The sequence below is a fragment of the Etheostoma spectabile genome, chromosome 2 (assembly GCF_008692095.1).
Source record: "Etheostoma spectabile isolate EspeVRDwgs_2016 chromosome 2, UIUC_Espe_1.0, whole genome shotgun sequence".
NCBI classification, from domain to species: Eukaryota; Metazoa; Chordata; class Actinopteri; order Perciformes; family Percidae; genus Etheostoma; species Etheostoma spectabile.
The window spans coordinates 6,889,770-6,905,981 of record NC_045734.1 but is presented as its reverse complement, the minus strand read 5'-3'; the positions used below and the strand labels follow the sequence as shown (position 1 = coordinate 6,905,981).

Sequence of the window (16,212 nt, the reverse complement as noted above, 5' to 3'; positions counted from 1 at the left end):
AGCTTGGGAGCTCTTTAAAACCTATTTTATACAGTCTATGTTTAAAACTCAGAGAAGAAAGGAGTAGCGTTTGTGATGCAGTCGACTCGTAAAATTAAATGAGAGTCGAAGTCATTAAAAAAAAAAGTTATTTAAAAATTAAATTGTGAACAGGGTGAATCGAGATTTGCGATTTTATAACGATTAATCGTGCAGGCCTGCTTGCAATTATGGGAAATCATGGGATACGCACTTTTATACTCTTTGACAAATCTGTTGAACAGGAGTTGCTGCAGTAAACACATTTGGAAACTGTAAATGGCTTTTTGTATTCCAGCATATGAATGTTGTATCCCAGCACGGCGGACATGTTGCCTCTGTAAGGGCAGCTACGGGATCCAAAACACTGCCGTCTTACTCATTATTGACATTACTGTTATCAGCTGACTGAGATGTGGATGAACGTTTTTTGAAAAACTTAATCGGGAAGCTTCAGGTGACTGAATATGAATTCTCTCATTTTTTGATTTTAAACCTGTTGTGATAAATGGGCAAAGTGTCAAATGCAAACTGGGCATTTTAACCAGCAAACTCTGATTTAAAGTGGTAGTTTGGCATTTTAGGAAATACGGTTTTTGCTTTGTTGCTGAGAGTTTCTCTAATACAAGGCTACAGCCAGCAGCCAGTTAGTTTAGCTTAGCATAATGACTAAAGATGGGGGGGGGGCAGCTAGCCAGGCTCTGTCCAAATGTAAAACACAGTCTGCCTACCAGCACTTCTAAACCTCACTAATACAAAAACCAAAGTAAAAAATCAATTTGGGGTTTAATCAAATCTTCAGACTGAGCCAGGCTCATTGTGTTTCACTCTGATTTCAGTATTTATGCTAAGCTAACTAGCTGCAGGCTGTAGCTTAAATTTGAATCTTCTCATCTAACTAAGAGTATTTCCCAAAATATCAAACTATTCTCTTAAATTGATCTGTTAAAATCATACCGATGGCCGTTCACAACACTCCTGTATGTTGGGATATTGTTATGTTGACACAATGCTACTTTTAATCAATATTCATTCATGGCATTTGACTGAATGGGCAAAAGCGAGTGTTGATTCTCAGATTCCAGAGAAAATGTTGGACCAGCCTTATGTGACTAAATGTGCCTTGAATTCTTGAATTAGTTCTTCTCTTCTCCTCCGTGCGTCGATATCTGGTTTTGCTGTTGAAAACAGACGCTCTCACTATCAGTTTTTTTTTGGGACCAACTCTTGAAGGAAGAGAATGGACCACACACACTCTGAGTACAGTTAAAACCTGTACAACTGTAAATGTTCATACACTCCGCGCAACACAAACATGATGGCTGTGTTGCAGAACACTCCAGTAACATTAAGAAAGTAATTATATTTTAAAACTTGCTGTTCTCAAAGATATTTATCCAATATTGCACATGTTCACATTTATGCATTTCAGACTAATTACATAAAAATTTTTAAGTGCTGTGTGATATGTAAGGTGACAACCAAAATACAACTAACTTGAGAAACCTTTTGTAAATTTGAAAGACCAGCATCCTTTGTCTGAGCTGCTAAAAGGTTTTTTTTCTCCATTGGGCTACATAAAAGTATATTTTTGAATGAGGACATATTGCACCCTGGTATTGATAACCAGCTGTCATGTCCTCAATTTGTACTTTCCCTATGGCTCGCCATAGCAGTTTAAGAGTGTGAATCTTGTACAACAATCTGTTTCCCTAAAATAGATGGATATATATATTTGTAATTTGCTCTATTTTGCCTTTGAATATGTAGTTTATGATCAATGTTGCCATTTGGCGGCTTTGATTTTAGTTTTGTTTTTCTGGAGACCTACAGCATGATGTGCTAGTGGATCTCTACCCCTTTGTAATAATGAAACATTAACAAATGTGGAGTTAATAAAAGGAGTCTGAATGTTGTGTAACCTCTTTGGGAAAATAAAAGTTTCTTTTCTTTATCTCCAGACGTGTTTGTATTAGCAGCTTGAATGAGAAGTCACCACCAGGGACCAACAAAGAAATATGAAGCGAGGTAAAGCCTTATACAGTAGAACATTTGGCTAACAGGGCTACAGCATGACAGATACAGACATCCTCATTGAAGAAAAGCTTAGGGCAGGCCCTATGAGAATTTACAATTATAATTCTAGTAAATCTTTTCTGCATTCATCCTGGTTTTTGTTACTTTCCAGAAATACATACATCTGAGGTTTTTACAGGCTGTTGTTGACATATCGGTTCAAAATGACTCGTGTTTACTCAAGTCCAGGTGCTTTAAGCTTCCCCTTTTAGGTTTTCATCACAGACCCACCACACCCACAGGAACACATTTGACAGGATCTGGTTAATCCTTGAGAAAAGCCTTGAGAATTTAGATCACCGACTCAGTGATGTGTTCCAACTGTACATTTTCAATCAAATGTGGAAAAGCAAATCGATTTCCTTTAACCAGACTTAAAGCAAAAGTCTGTTTTCCCAGTCAAATCAAACATGAATATAAGAATTAAAAACAAAAAGTACCTGCAATTTCAACCTGCAAAAAAGAAAAATATACACATATATATGTATATATTTGCCCCTAACTTCACTAAATGCACTCTGTTACTTTCCACCACTGCTTAAACCTTATTAAAAGTTTGCATGAACCCACGTGAGTATACCACTGGTGGCAGTCTTGTAATTGCACCAGCTGGGTGTGGCGCGCGCAGGGGACGCGTGAACGCGCCTATTCCACCTGGCCCAATCACGTACGAGGAAAAGCTCACTACACCGCCGTCTGCTGCTGGTGGTGCTGGTGGTGGCGGTGAGTTTCTGCACTGTTTGTGCCGCAGCTCGGCCAGGACACCTCCACCAGTTCACCTGACTGGCTGATAACCTGAAATAAAACAGATTTTCTCCTCTGAAAAGTATCGACCACTAACTCTAACGGCGTCGGAGCGCGTTACGTGTCCCGGCGAGCCCTGTCATCCCCCTCGGTAAGTCAAGCAGGACGGTACCGCCGCATCATTTGTGTGTGTGAGTGTGAGTGTGAGTGTGTGTGTGTTTGGCAGACAGCTCAGTTTTGTCTTGTCCCATCAAAATGACTGTCATTTACTGGTTTGTGTTGTGTTTGTCATAGCGTATGTAACGAGCTGCGGCCACTGCTGCGAAAAGTCATCGTTAGAGTGTGCATGTTAGCAAAGCAGACTGCATTTAACCTTCCTACTGTTTTTCTTGAAACCTTTAGGGTGAAAGAAGGTGTCTTGCAATGCAGTTAAAGTCCAAAATTACATCCTAATGATGACTGAGTGTAGTTTGAGGCCTTGTTGTGTTGCTCCACTCTATGCTGGCAGTGTAAACACCAAGGAAACATTAGCTTGTTTTCAGTGTTTTAAAGTTTTGATTTAACAACGTCATTATATCCATGTAATACTGCTACCTGAGAGCCTAAGATGTGTGTAATTACACAACAAATGAAGAATTAAATCTCTAGTCAAGCAAATACATTGTAATCTAAAAAGAGTAATAGACATTCAGTGCCTATAAAAGTGTCAATCTCATTTGGAGGTTTTTATGTTTTATTGTGTTATTGAATCAAACATTTAATGGGGCTTTTTTGACACTGATTAACAGAAAGACAATATGTCAATATCAGAATACTTTTCATTGGCACTGTAGTTATATAGCCTAGTAGGTAGTTTTTAGTTTTTTTAAATGTTGAAGTTACAATTTCTAGTTGTCCCTTTCAGTTAAGAGACTGTTTGCAGAGGACTGAAGCTTATAGGTTTTGCCTAATTGGTAGGTTACCTACTTGCATGATCCATAAATATTGTATTTGGGCTGGATCTAGTTGAAAATGTTCCAATATTAGTGCTATATGTTATAGTATTTGATAATGGTGTACTACTTTCCCTAGTACTTAAATATTAACATGTTTTCCTACAAAATCCTTGTTTTATATAACAACAGTAGCCAAAGTCCACATATTAAAAAAATTATTTTTACAGCCAGTCTTACAAGACTTTTCCTAAACAATGTAGTTTTTAAAATTGGCAATAACTTTTGATTTAATTCAGGAACTCTCTGTCCAAATAATAAGTAAACAAAACCACGGATGTGATGAGACATTTGATGCTGATTCTCAGTACTCTACGGTTTGTGATGGTTCTTTCGGGTGGATCTGGTTGCTACCACAAAATGTTAGAACCTATATATTTGATGGACCTTTTTTTTTTTTTAATTTAATGTTGAAATGATTCCTGGAGTTAAGAAGCACTGTCGCAGTGGTTGTTGTGGATTCACATACAGAATTTAGGCTACCCTTTTAGTTCACCGCATACGGCTTTATAACTCTGCCCCTGTTGGTTTTGTTCTGCACCTCAGACCCCGGCTTCCTTGGCTTTTGTACACTGCTATACATGCTGAGATGAATTAGAGGGCAATCCATTTAAGTGTTGGGAACAATACCCCCGTGGAAAAAAGGGTTTCTCCCCAGGTCGGGTCAAGGGAGAAGGCGGTGTCCAAACCCCCCCCACGGTTGCTATGGAAGCCTAGAGTAACATGGAAAACTCAATTCTCTGACGTCATCCCAGAGGAGGACGTTGTTTGGGGGGGCTTGATTTATTTCTGTGGGGGCAGGAGAGGGGCTAAATAGTTGTTGCCAACTTGGGTCAACTCGAGTGGTCTTTATTGCCCGATAATCTGTCCTTGTCTTATAAATTCAATTTTAGTCTTCAATGAAATTTTTTTGAAAAACAACTGAAAAACCATAACAAAAGAAGAAAAAAAAAGCAAGACCATTAAAGCATCCTTGTTTGCATTCCTTTCTCTTATTTCAAGCCCCAAATTCCCACCCCTGTTACCACCCAAATCTCTCAGCTAAAAGCTGTTTCATAAAGAAAATAAAGCCCCAAATAAAACAAAAAGAGAAGGAGTCAGGGCTAAAGTAAACACACAAATATACAATGTTAGAATACTTTTCTCAATAAACATTGCTCAGTGACTCCTGTGTTGTTGTGTTTTGCAGGAGTGTGTATTATGATCCGTGTACATGCGCTGCCTGTAAGTAGTGTTTCGTGGTATTAAAGTGTATTCTAATGAAGCCTGCTGACTCTCTGGGCTCTTGGGCAAACCCTTTTCCCCACCGCTGTGTAAACATGTTTGCATCCCCCTCCATGTTTCCCCACGGTTATCTCTATGGTGACCAGAACACCTGCCTTATTTGTCACCTTTTGTATATCATAATAACCTTACTCAAGATCTGTTGGTTCAAGTCGAGTCGCTTTCTTTTACTAAATCAAAGACTACGTGTGTTAGTCTTTCTAAAAATGCTGTGACTAATTAATTACTGATTAATCTGTAAGCTTCCACTGTACAAGACTGTGAAAGCCCAGAGGTACAGCGAGATTTGCTCTGATCTTGGCACCAGGCTCAGGTTGCTGAAGCAACAATTGGAGAGCAGAGAGGTCTGCTGCAGGGCAGACACTGATCACCGGTGAACAAACAGAAGAAGAGTCAAAGCTCTGTTTTTAATCCATAACTTCACAGATGGTGTACTCTGTCCCATCTCATCACTCCTTCACGTTATTACTTCCCCTGACTGGGTTTAGTTTCACCTGGTTTAGTTTCTCTCTGGGTGAGCAATGCCTTTGTATCTTTTATCAGGTGGTTTTGTTTTGTGATCTTATATGTCTGGAAAGTGCTTGTTTGAAGCTGTTGCGTCATTGTGTGGGATAGTATTGTTTCTAATAGACACAAAGATGTATACGTTCAACAAACACGGAGCAACATATTTGTGTCCGCCATGTTCCCTGTCCTTATAGTTCCGTTTTGGTCTCCACCAACCCCTGAGGGAAACGTCTGGCTCTTTAGCAGCTTCACGCTTTACTGAGTTCATCAGCTAGTTGCTGATTTTGCCTGTCAGTAGTGGTGCAGTTTGTCAGAACATAGTTGAAGAAGTATATTTTTTTCATTGTTGCATTTTTAGGCCTTTATCCTTGACAAGACAGCTTAGACATCAAAGGGGAAAGAGAGGGAATCACATGCTGCAAAGGGTTGCAGGTCGGAACCAAACCCCCGGCTGCTGCGTTGAGGACTGAGCCTCTGTATATGGGCGTGTATTGTGGCAGGTGAGCTACCTAGGCGCCCTCAGAACACATTTTAAAGATGAGCATTGTGTTGTCAGTTTAATAGACACATCTAGCCAAAAACAAATGCAGTCTCATAGAACAGTCCTGCGGTAGATCCTGTGCTCGTGTAATGTTATCTCTTTGTCAAAACTGTTGTAGGAGCACTGTGAATTTGTATTGCATTATACTGACAGGTGTTTCATATTTAGTCTATCCTCATTGATATAAATAAGGTGGAGAATATATTCAAAACACCTCAGTAATACACTGGTGGCAGAGTTTAGATACTATGGTGGGGTGAAATATCTGACAGTTGACACATTTATGCCCAATCCTAATGATTATTTCATCATCAGTTAACCTGTTAGTTAACCTGCATATTAATGTTTTGATTAAGGGATTGATTGGATTGATTTTTAAAACATGTTCCATTGTTTTGTAGACAATGTACAAATCTATTTGTTTTGTAAAAAAGCAATAAGGACACTCTTCAGCCTTTGCTTAACTGCTTGAGAGATCTAAAAATATGGTTGGATCAGAATTTTTACTGTCTCAATGACAATAACGCTGAAATTGTTGTTTGGTCTTGCTAAACATTTTAATGCCTGTGTAGATTCTCTTGGTACTTTAGGTTCCCATATTCGTCCTAGAATCAAGAATCAGATTAGTTCTGTTGTAAAACCAGACTCTTCCAGCTGAGACTTTTGGCTAAGGTCAAGCCCTACCTGCTACGCAAAGACTTCGAAAGAGTCAAACATGCATTTATTACGTCTAGATTAGACTACTGTAACTGTTTATATGTTGGATTGGATCAGTCATCCCTTAGTCGGTTACAGTTAGTCCAGAATGCAGCAGCTCAACATTTAACCGGGACCAAAAAAACGTGACCACATCACACCTGTTTTGGTCACGCTCCACTGGCTTCATGTCTGTTTCAGGATTGATTTTGAAATTGTATTGCTTGTTTTTAAGATTATGAGTGGGTTGTCGCTTTCTTATTTATCTGAGCTTTTACATGTCCACACCATAGACCGTTAATATTAATCAATAACATATTGTCTATGGTCCACACACCTGTCAAAGCCCTGAGGACTTCCTTTCAGATGCTCCCCGATGTGCCCAGATCCAGGTTAAAAAATGACCAAGCCTTGGCAGTGCCGGCTCCAAACCTCTGGAATAGTTTACCTATTGATAAGAACAGCTCAGAGCGTTGAAGCGTTCAAGTCCTTGCTTAAGACCCACTGCTATTTGTTGGCTTTCAATTCAAGTTGAGCTTTGACACTTTGCCCTTTTTCTATTGTTGTTTTATTTTGTATTGTTTGTGTATATGATCATTTGGGATTGTTTGAGCTTGTAAAGCACTTTGGTCAACAATGGTTGTTTTTAAACGTGCTATATACTGTAAATACAATTGAACTGAGCTAATTGTTTAGTTTAAGTAAGTAAAAAATCTCTCTTTCAGTCTGAACAAAACATCATACATAAATGTACCAGTAAGCAAGACAGTGTTTTCCACATTTAAATAACTTTTTGTTGTTAGTCTACAACATGTAAGAAAATAGTCAAAAGTGCTCTTACAAAGTACCAGAACTGAAGGTGACGCCTTCAATTTTTTTTTTTTCTTCAAATTGTGTTCAATCAAGAGACCAAAACCCCAACATACTCCGTTTCCAACAATGTAAAACACAGAAAAGCAGAAAATCCTCACATGTTTGACATTTTTGCCTTTTTATAAATGGCTAAAACGATTAACTAATATTAAAAAAAATTTGCCAATCCACCTTTCCTTTCAGCAGTGTCGGACATGCTCTCTGAAGTAAGTTTGAGGTTGATGCATCTATCTATCTTTCCCTATCTCACATACACAGCCATGGTTCTGAATTGTCATCTGCTTACCAACAAATCTTTAATGAGTGAGACGTTCAAAATCTTTTTCTGCCTGGCTAGTTGTTAAGGACATAAACACATATTCCTGGTTTGTTTGACTCAGATTTAGAATTTGAGGTTTTGCTGTTGGTTGTATAATTAGATGAATTCCCATCTCAATCACGGGTTAGCTGACAGCCGTGATATAACCGGGGTTACAGGTGAGATAGTCATTCATATTAGTCTTAGCTGAACCCGTCTGAAGCCTGTTTAAACAGTCATTGGCAGAGCAGCAACGCATGGCCTGCAAACTGGCAGCTTTAATCTTTAAAATCTGAAAAAACTTGTTGCAGACACAGGCTGTTATTAGCAGATTTAGGCTAAGCTTGGGGGATATGTTGTGTTGGGGGTGATGGCATCTGCACACAGTCTTTAGAAAACCCTTCCTTCTCTGACTCTGCAGGTGTTTGTTTTGCAGTAGGAGGCACAGTGAAGGGACTGCAGTTACGAGACTGTGTGTGTCTGTGGGGGGGGGGTGCAGTAAAGGTTACATTTTTTGCGTACATGTGCATCTTAGTATTTATTACATGGGGCTATACAGAGCTGATGTAAGCTACAATATGATTTGTGATAGTGTTGGTGATATTCAGCTTTTAATTCTAATACATCCCATGTCATTAATTCCTAGTTTGATGTAAAATCTGCCTCATCAGCCTCCCGGCTATTGCACACTACAATAAAAATAATGGAAAAAGAGGTGTTTAATGTGCTGCGATCTTTTTCATGATAGATCTGCTTGAGATCAATGTGTTAATTAAAGGGTAAATAAAGAGTGATCTTTTTACTAAAAAGACTATTTCTTTCTACTAAAAAGACTTTGGAGGATATCAACTTGATTTGTCTAACCCTGATGGCCAAAGTCTCAAAATCAAAGTTGGATAAACGTTGGAATACATTTTTGCACACAAGGAGGACTGTGGATTTTGTCCCTCATCACTTACATTGAAAGCACATTATAAGGGATCTTTTAATGGCCATTATGCACAGAAGAAAGGATCATAGGAAGAAAAAACTGTTCCAATCTTCATATGAGCACCCGAGGTTGGTTTTAAGACAGACTTGAAACATAGTGAAACTATCCTTTAAATAAAACGATGGTGCTTCTTTGCTCTACTGTAGCTCCTACAAATGACCGTTATTCTCATGCCAGGTTTTGCATTCACCATACATGTTATTGGTAATATACTCCTTTTTTTTTTAATATATAAATATACATTGAGAGCACCTTTTACTCCTAGGAAAAGCAGCTCAGTCAGTAGACGATAGTTAAATGCAACTTATTTTCATGATTCATTAGTCGCAGCAGAACACAATGCCATAATTGTTTGACGTGATCATTAATCAGAACTTTAAGCCCCAAATAGCCTACCATGTGTTTTGTACTTATCCCGACTGCAATACATAACCCAGAAACCCACATTGCTGTCACATGTTCCGGTGACAGCAATGTGAAAATCTCAGGTTCAGTCACGCTAATGGCGTTCAGAGAGAGGGTTTTACAGGTTTTACCTACTCAGTTAGAACATATTCATTGTTGTACAATCATCCTTAACAATTAAAAATACCCACTGTGTAGCTTATTTTAATAACTTTATGGAGTGAAAATTTGACATGTGAATGTGACATTTTCACATTGTGGTGTGAGTGTGAGGTTGGTAGGTTAATGATCAAGCCTTTGTGAAACTTTATGAATTAAAAAGTCAGTACTGTTACCTCCAATCAAGCTACGCCCTTGATTGGACCTTTTTGGGGCTTTTTTTTTACCTTTTTATTGGATATTCAGCTTAAGACAGGAAAGTGGGAGAGAGAGAGGGATGATATGTGTTAAAGGGCAGCGGGTCAGAATCAAACCTGGGCCGCCACAGTAAGGACTGAGCCTTAGTACATGGGGCTCACGCTCAACCAGGTGAGCTACCAGGGCGCCCCAAAGGTCTCCACTTTTACGCACAATTGAAATTTTAAGCGTCAAACACTTTTTAAAATTTTTTTTGGAAGGGGGTTACACTAGCCTGTTTTGATTATTGGGGGGGGTTGTAACCTCCCCCATTCCCATCCCCCCTGTAAATTACACCTATGCCTCCAACATTCAGCTTTCCTCTCACACGGAATAGGACTTTGATGCAGAGAGAGATGGAAGGGAGATTGCGGTCTATTTATAGTACCGTTTGTGAATTGTGGGCTAATTTTGCAGAGGAACATCAGGGACAGTTTTCAGGTGGATTTAATTGCCAAGCTGAAGATTGGGCAGGACCTCAATTGTTTTTTTTCTAGAGGACAGCTCACTGCGGACTTTAAAAAGATGCTGTTTGATGCTGCATCTCCCTTTTGTAAGGAGCTGTTTTCCTATTTAGTCCCTCTAGCTAGATTCTGTAAAATCAGCAATAATTAAGACAGACTGCATCCCCTGCTGACATTTAGCAGATAAACCTGTGATGGAAAGTGCCAGTTTGTCAATATTGTAGGTTTAGTTTCACATGGCATGAGGTGCTAAGTACTGCACCTTGGCCTCATTAGCAATGTCTTTCAGTAACACCGTGTAATAATCCCCTTAACCCCAATTTTGCAGATTTGAGAGTGGAGAAAAGGTTCATTTTCGTTGGAGTCAGGTTAATCCTCCATGCAGAGCCTACTGTAATATTGTTTTGGAGGTTGTTGGCCTGAATGTGTTGCAGACTGGTCAGCCTAAATTTCAGAATTACCTTGTAGTGGTCCTAAAAAATGGCTTTTATCATGGATTAAATAAGGGATAGTTAAGAGAAGGGGGGGGGGGGGGGGGGGGGGGTACTCTGACAACATTTCAAACAAAAGTTAAAAGCTAGGCAGACTGGTTGGAGTGACTAGAGGAAATGATGAGGATTAACTTGTCCTGACAGCCTCTAGGTAGAGGACTGACATGTTCGTTGATGTATTTTCTCATCTGGAGACTGGAGTCTAAGTCTTTATCGCATGTCAAGAGAGCAAGGCTGAAAGCTTGAGTGTTTTAACTCCTCTATCCCTCAAAGATGAAAGAATTAATTTAGTTTTGTGTCAAATATCTGGACCTACAGGGCCAGTCTTCACGCTGTAAAAAATTTACTCTACAACTCAAAAGTCTGACATTTCAATCTTAAAGGTCTTAAATATCCTTTTTTTAAATGTTTTTTGTATGGGATTTAAGCAAAAACCCTCAGTGCTGTTCCAAACATCTGACTTTCTGTAAAATATGTGTACCTTAAATTTACTTCAGTTATTAGTTTGGTTAATTCATCCAACCATCCATTTATCCTTCCATTTTCTGTTGCAGGTCCAGGTTGTTCAATGATTAATGAATAATGTTATAATGAATTATATTGCTGTGATATTAATGTCTATGAAGGTCATTCATGCACTTAGTAAATCTTTTTACATTACATTGTACTTTATTTAATGTGCTGAACCCTGCAGAATGCTTATTTCTTTCTAGAACAAAAGACCCAGAAGTCATATTTATTTTGCCCTTCAACAACATGTTGCTTCCTGCATTATAAATATTCCACTAAGCCATGAATGTACACAGGTGACTTGCCTCTGGGTCAGCACCGTTGAGTCACTATCTGCTCAGGACAGCAGCAGATGGGTTAGAAGAGGGGTTACTTTATTTATGAGGACGTGAATAATTTACTCAGTCAGGTTCTGCCAGGGTTCACTCAGAAAATACAGACACAACGGTACCAAGCACTCAATCTTTAAAAATCTTTGCTAAATCCAGGATTTACTGAATAATAGGCTCCTTGTGTACAGTGTTTCCTAATTAGACTACTTTGTTTCTGTTGTTTTGGTAAGGTATTGTGGGGCCTTACACAACCAGTGGCACAAGGTGATAAACTACCTAAAGTTTACCAGACATTTGATATTTAGTTGGTTACTTAAGCACATTTTGTCTGAATAACCTGCTGTTAGAAAAGCAATTTCTATATGGTGTTAAAGATTTTACATAGAAGTGTTGTGTTGTATTTGTCTAAGGCACATTTTGTCCGGTTAAGATGCTGCATGTACATTAGCGATCCTGCTGCAGTCTGTCACCTTCTGCCACATCTGAATGATGAACTGCAGTCCCTCCCTCTCTGTTGCCAAGAACCGCTGTACTGTAAACGTTTGGCTCTGTTTGCTAAACGCACCTAAAAGGTGTCATTTCATATTCTCTGTGCATGAAAAGACCTTCTTTGGCAACACAATTCCTTTGTCTTTGATATCTGGGCAGCTGTAGCTGGGGCAGTGTGTGACTGTGTGTGACTGTGTGTGACTGTGTGTGACTGTGTGTGACTGTGTGTGACTGTGTGTGTGACTGTGTGTGTGTGTGTGTGTGTGTGTGTGTGTGTGTGTGTGTGTGTGTGTGTGTATTTTGTTGCTGAGAGAATATGCTCAACTCTGTCTGTCGTATGTCCTCTCTATTGTAAACAGGACATGGAAATCAGCGAGATAAGCCAGCACTGTGAAAAGAGATCCTAAGTGGACATGTAGTCCTTTTCATCCAGGGAGTCTCGGAAAACATACGGAGCTGCTGCATGATACAGGAACACACAATCCAAGTGGTAAAACACAAACGGTGTGTGCATATTTGCTTATAATTCTTGTACAGTTAGGTGCAGTTATATGCAGCCATGCAGAGATTGTCTTTGGGAGCTATACGCAGGGCCAGGACATTCGTGGGGATGAAAGGGATTGTAGTAATATGGACTCCAGTAATGGCAGAGAGACGGCTAGGATTATCACACGCCCACAAACAGTCTGTATGGTGTGTTCTGTGCCGTCGTCCGTCCGGAGTGGTCCGGAGGGGTCGTCGGCCTTCAAAATGACCTGACCAACTTGGGGAAACTGATCAGTCCAACTGCCTTTTCTGACGAGGGTTGGCCATCTGGTTGGTGTGTCAGAGGCTTAATGCAACGCACACACCAAACATCGAAGGTGTGTTGTTTTTGAGTCAAAATAAATTTTGTTTCAAAAGAAGCTGGAGGCAGCAAAAAAAAACAAAAAAACACAGCTGGCTAAACTATTAAAAAACGGTGCCTTCGGACACAGCGTGTCTGTTGCTAGCGATGATGACGCAGTGATTAGTGACAATTCAACCTCGGCGGATGTGATACTAAAACCAGTATCTGTTAGCAGGGACCAGGACTTTTTTTTTTTTTTATACTAGAAAACCTAAAAGTAGAGTTGAGGCAAGTCAAGCAAGTACCATGTAATGGAAAAATGCTATTAGTGCAAATAAAATCCTGTCGTGGCTGCCCCCTCACCACTGTTTGGACAAGTAGAGATCAAGGTGGTCAAAAGGGATCAAAACCAGTCTCTCTGCTAACGAGCGTTCCCATGGTAATGATGATAGAGCAGGACCAAATTCCTTGTGAAAGCACCTCTTTGCCCCTACGGTGTCAGTGAAAGACCTCAGCTCTGCAGGGTGTTCACTGACCCTTAGGAAATTGAACTGGAAGTAAGCGACAGGAGATTATTATAGCAGCCGGTAGCGCCTTGACCTTCAGCATCACACACTTGTGATTGAGAGCAGATTTATTTGTTTTGGACTCGGTGGCCCCCTGGTTGCTCGTTGACAGTTACCTCCGGTTTGAAATTCTTTTTCAGTTTTGCAGAATGACTTTTGACCTCTGCTGGAGGGATGAACACCATTCAAGAAATTCCCTTATTTGGTGCTTTTGGACCCGTCAGTCTAAGATCTCACGTAGGTGTTCCATTGGATCAAGATCTGGTTAATGGAAAAGCCATAGCATACAATTCACGCAATCTCTCACCATTTGTTGAAGAATTTCTTATATAAGCTGAAATTGCAAAAATGTATTGGTTTCACTTCTTAAATGTCATTGTTTTTCTTACTCAATATGATAGTAAACTAGATATCCTTTTTGTGTTTTTTGGACACAAACCACCACCATTGTAATATGTTGAGACTTTAGAGAGAGAGAGAGAGAATCAGTAGATTAGTCAATAATGAAAGTAGTTGCAGTCCCAACTGACACACACACAAGAGGCCCACTTTAATAGAAATGGACCCTTCACAGACACAATCAGTGTGCATAATATTTTTCATTCGGCCCAACTTGGGTCCTGGGTGAGTTGGGTTTCAGTTAATAGGACTCAAGTGACCAGAACCTCTACCTCAGATGGGTCATGCGATTCCTTGGGAGATCACTGCTGTAATAAACTGTATACATTTGTGTTGAATTTAGTCTTGCATTGCCAGACTTACTTCCAAATTGCTGCGGAGAAGGGTCTGGCTAGTCCACCAAGCATTCTGGGATGGGAGAAAAACATGCTCTGGTTTATTGGCATTTCTTTTAGCCATTCACAATCGTCATGGGCGGGCTAAGCGCCGAGCAGAGCCACGGTGCAGCTGCAAAATCGCCTCGGGAAGGAACTTGTTTTGGTGGAACGTATACGTTCAAAAGTTGTTTTAGTCGTGCAATAGAAAACACAGATTGGACAGATAATCTAGCTAGCTGTCTGGATTTACCCTGCAGAGATCTGAGAAGTTAGCCATAGTTCCGGGAAGTGGAACATCGTGGATATAGACTGTTAACTTTGACCTGTTGATCTGGGCTGTGTTACCTGGCAAAGACTAATGACAGGGGTTGGGGTATTCCTTGTTACCAGTGAAGACTGATACCTTCGGGGTCGACAACAGGTGGTGGACCTTAAGGTGGAGCCCCACAATCTATGTGTTGATTCATGGCAGCAGGTGGATGTGAGGAATGTGGACACACAGACTGCTCTTCTCTCCCTCAGTGATCTCTGTATAGTGTTACTGACAGGTGTGTTTCCTCTGTAAATCATCTGAGACAAAGGATGTCCGTTACAGCATTGTTGGTTGGTTGAAATATAATTGAATTAATGTGAAACCCCACAAACCAATCACTGTCACAGAGCTGATTTCTTTAGAGAGGCAGGGATTAATGTACCTGGAGCTTAAGCACATTAGCACAGTGGTCACATGTGACAACTGATAGGACAACTGCAGGCTGTCTTTAAGTGTGTGTTTAGTTTAACATTACATGACAAGACATTCATTCACTTTCTTGTTGAAAGTTATATTTTGTTTTTTTCATTCATAAAAAAACTGAAAAATTAAATCAACATTTTTTGGTTTTTAATGGAGCTCTCTGGACTTTTTTTTTAACTGTTTCCCCTTTATACTAAGCCAGCTAACCGTCTCTTGGCTGTAGCTTCGTATTTAAAGAAATAGTTGGACATTTTGAAATATAAATAAGCTTATTCGCTTTCTTTGCTGAGAGTTGGATGACAAGCTAGAGCTATGATGGTTAGCTTAGCTTATCGTGAATCCTGTAAGACGGAGCTAGCTTTGCTCTGTCTTTTGCCTAGTAGTACCTTTTTAATACACACATAATATCGTAATATTTTTCTGTAGAAAAAACAAAGTTTTAAAATCACACTTGTGCCATTTTTTGGCCAGGCGGAGTGGTTTTGTGGACTTTATTTTAGTAACCCCAAATAAATGTATTTTTCAAAATGTTAGCTGAGATGGCAGTAAACGGAATAAAGAGAGATAACCGCACCAAAAGGCAGGAGACAGTTTAACTCTTTTGCTCCCGAGTTTTCTCCATCTGCTATTGTAGTAATGTTTTTAGCACCACAGAAGGTGATGACTCGGTGTGAGGTCAGATGTTCTCAGTCTTATGAATTAGACATGAGTGACAGTGTAGTCCAGCTCTGAGAACCGGAGCTTGCAGGCTGATGTTGGCAACATGATGCTGTTTGTGACGTGTTCTTGATAAAATAATCATAATCTCTGGGTATCAGGTGGAAAGGGCTGCTAACTAATAGGATTACCACTAAAATGTTACTAAGTTGTATAAGAGGCAGAGAGTTGATTCTAGAAATCACCAGAAGGTGGCCACTGATACAGTGTTTAATACCAAGCATTTGTTATTTTTTATGTGAACATATCCAAAAGAGAAAAAAAACTGCCAAATCATTTTTCCTTAAGGTGCTGAAGGCAATTATTGCCCCATCCACCAGCATGCCTATGATCTATCTCCTGTTTTTTGTCAGAAGCACCATTCATTTCTTTGTGTAGGCCATGAAGAGTATCAGATCACTGTAGCCATGTCAACTGTAGCAGTGAGTGATGTGTTGTCCTGAAACAGAACCAGTTAGAGAGAGAGAGAGAGAGAGAGAGA

At 39.8% G+C, this 16,212-nt stretch overlaps 1 protein-coding gene across 1 annotated transcript in view; it reads left to right on the top strand.

Annotated features, from left to right (window-relative positions):
• Positions 1 to 2,804: 2,804 nt before the first annotated feature.
• fhdc1 (FH2 domain containing 1) overlaps positions 2,805 to 16,212 on the top strand; it is a 31,236-nt gene continuing 17,828 nt past the window's right edge. The window contains exon 1 of the mRNA XM_032540408.1: positions 2,805 to 2,989. The gene's annotated coding sequence lies outside the window, so the exon portion shown is untranslated. The remainder of the gene's footprint in view (positions 2,990 to 16,212) is intronic.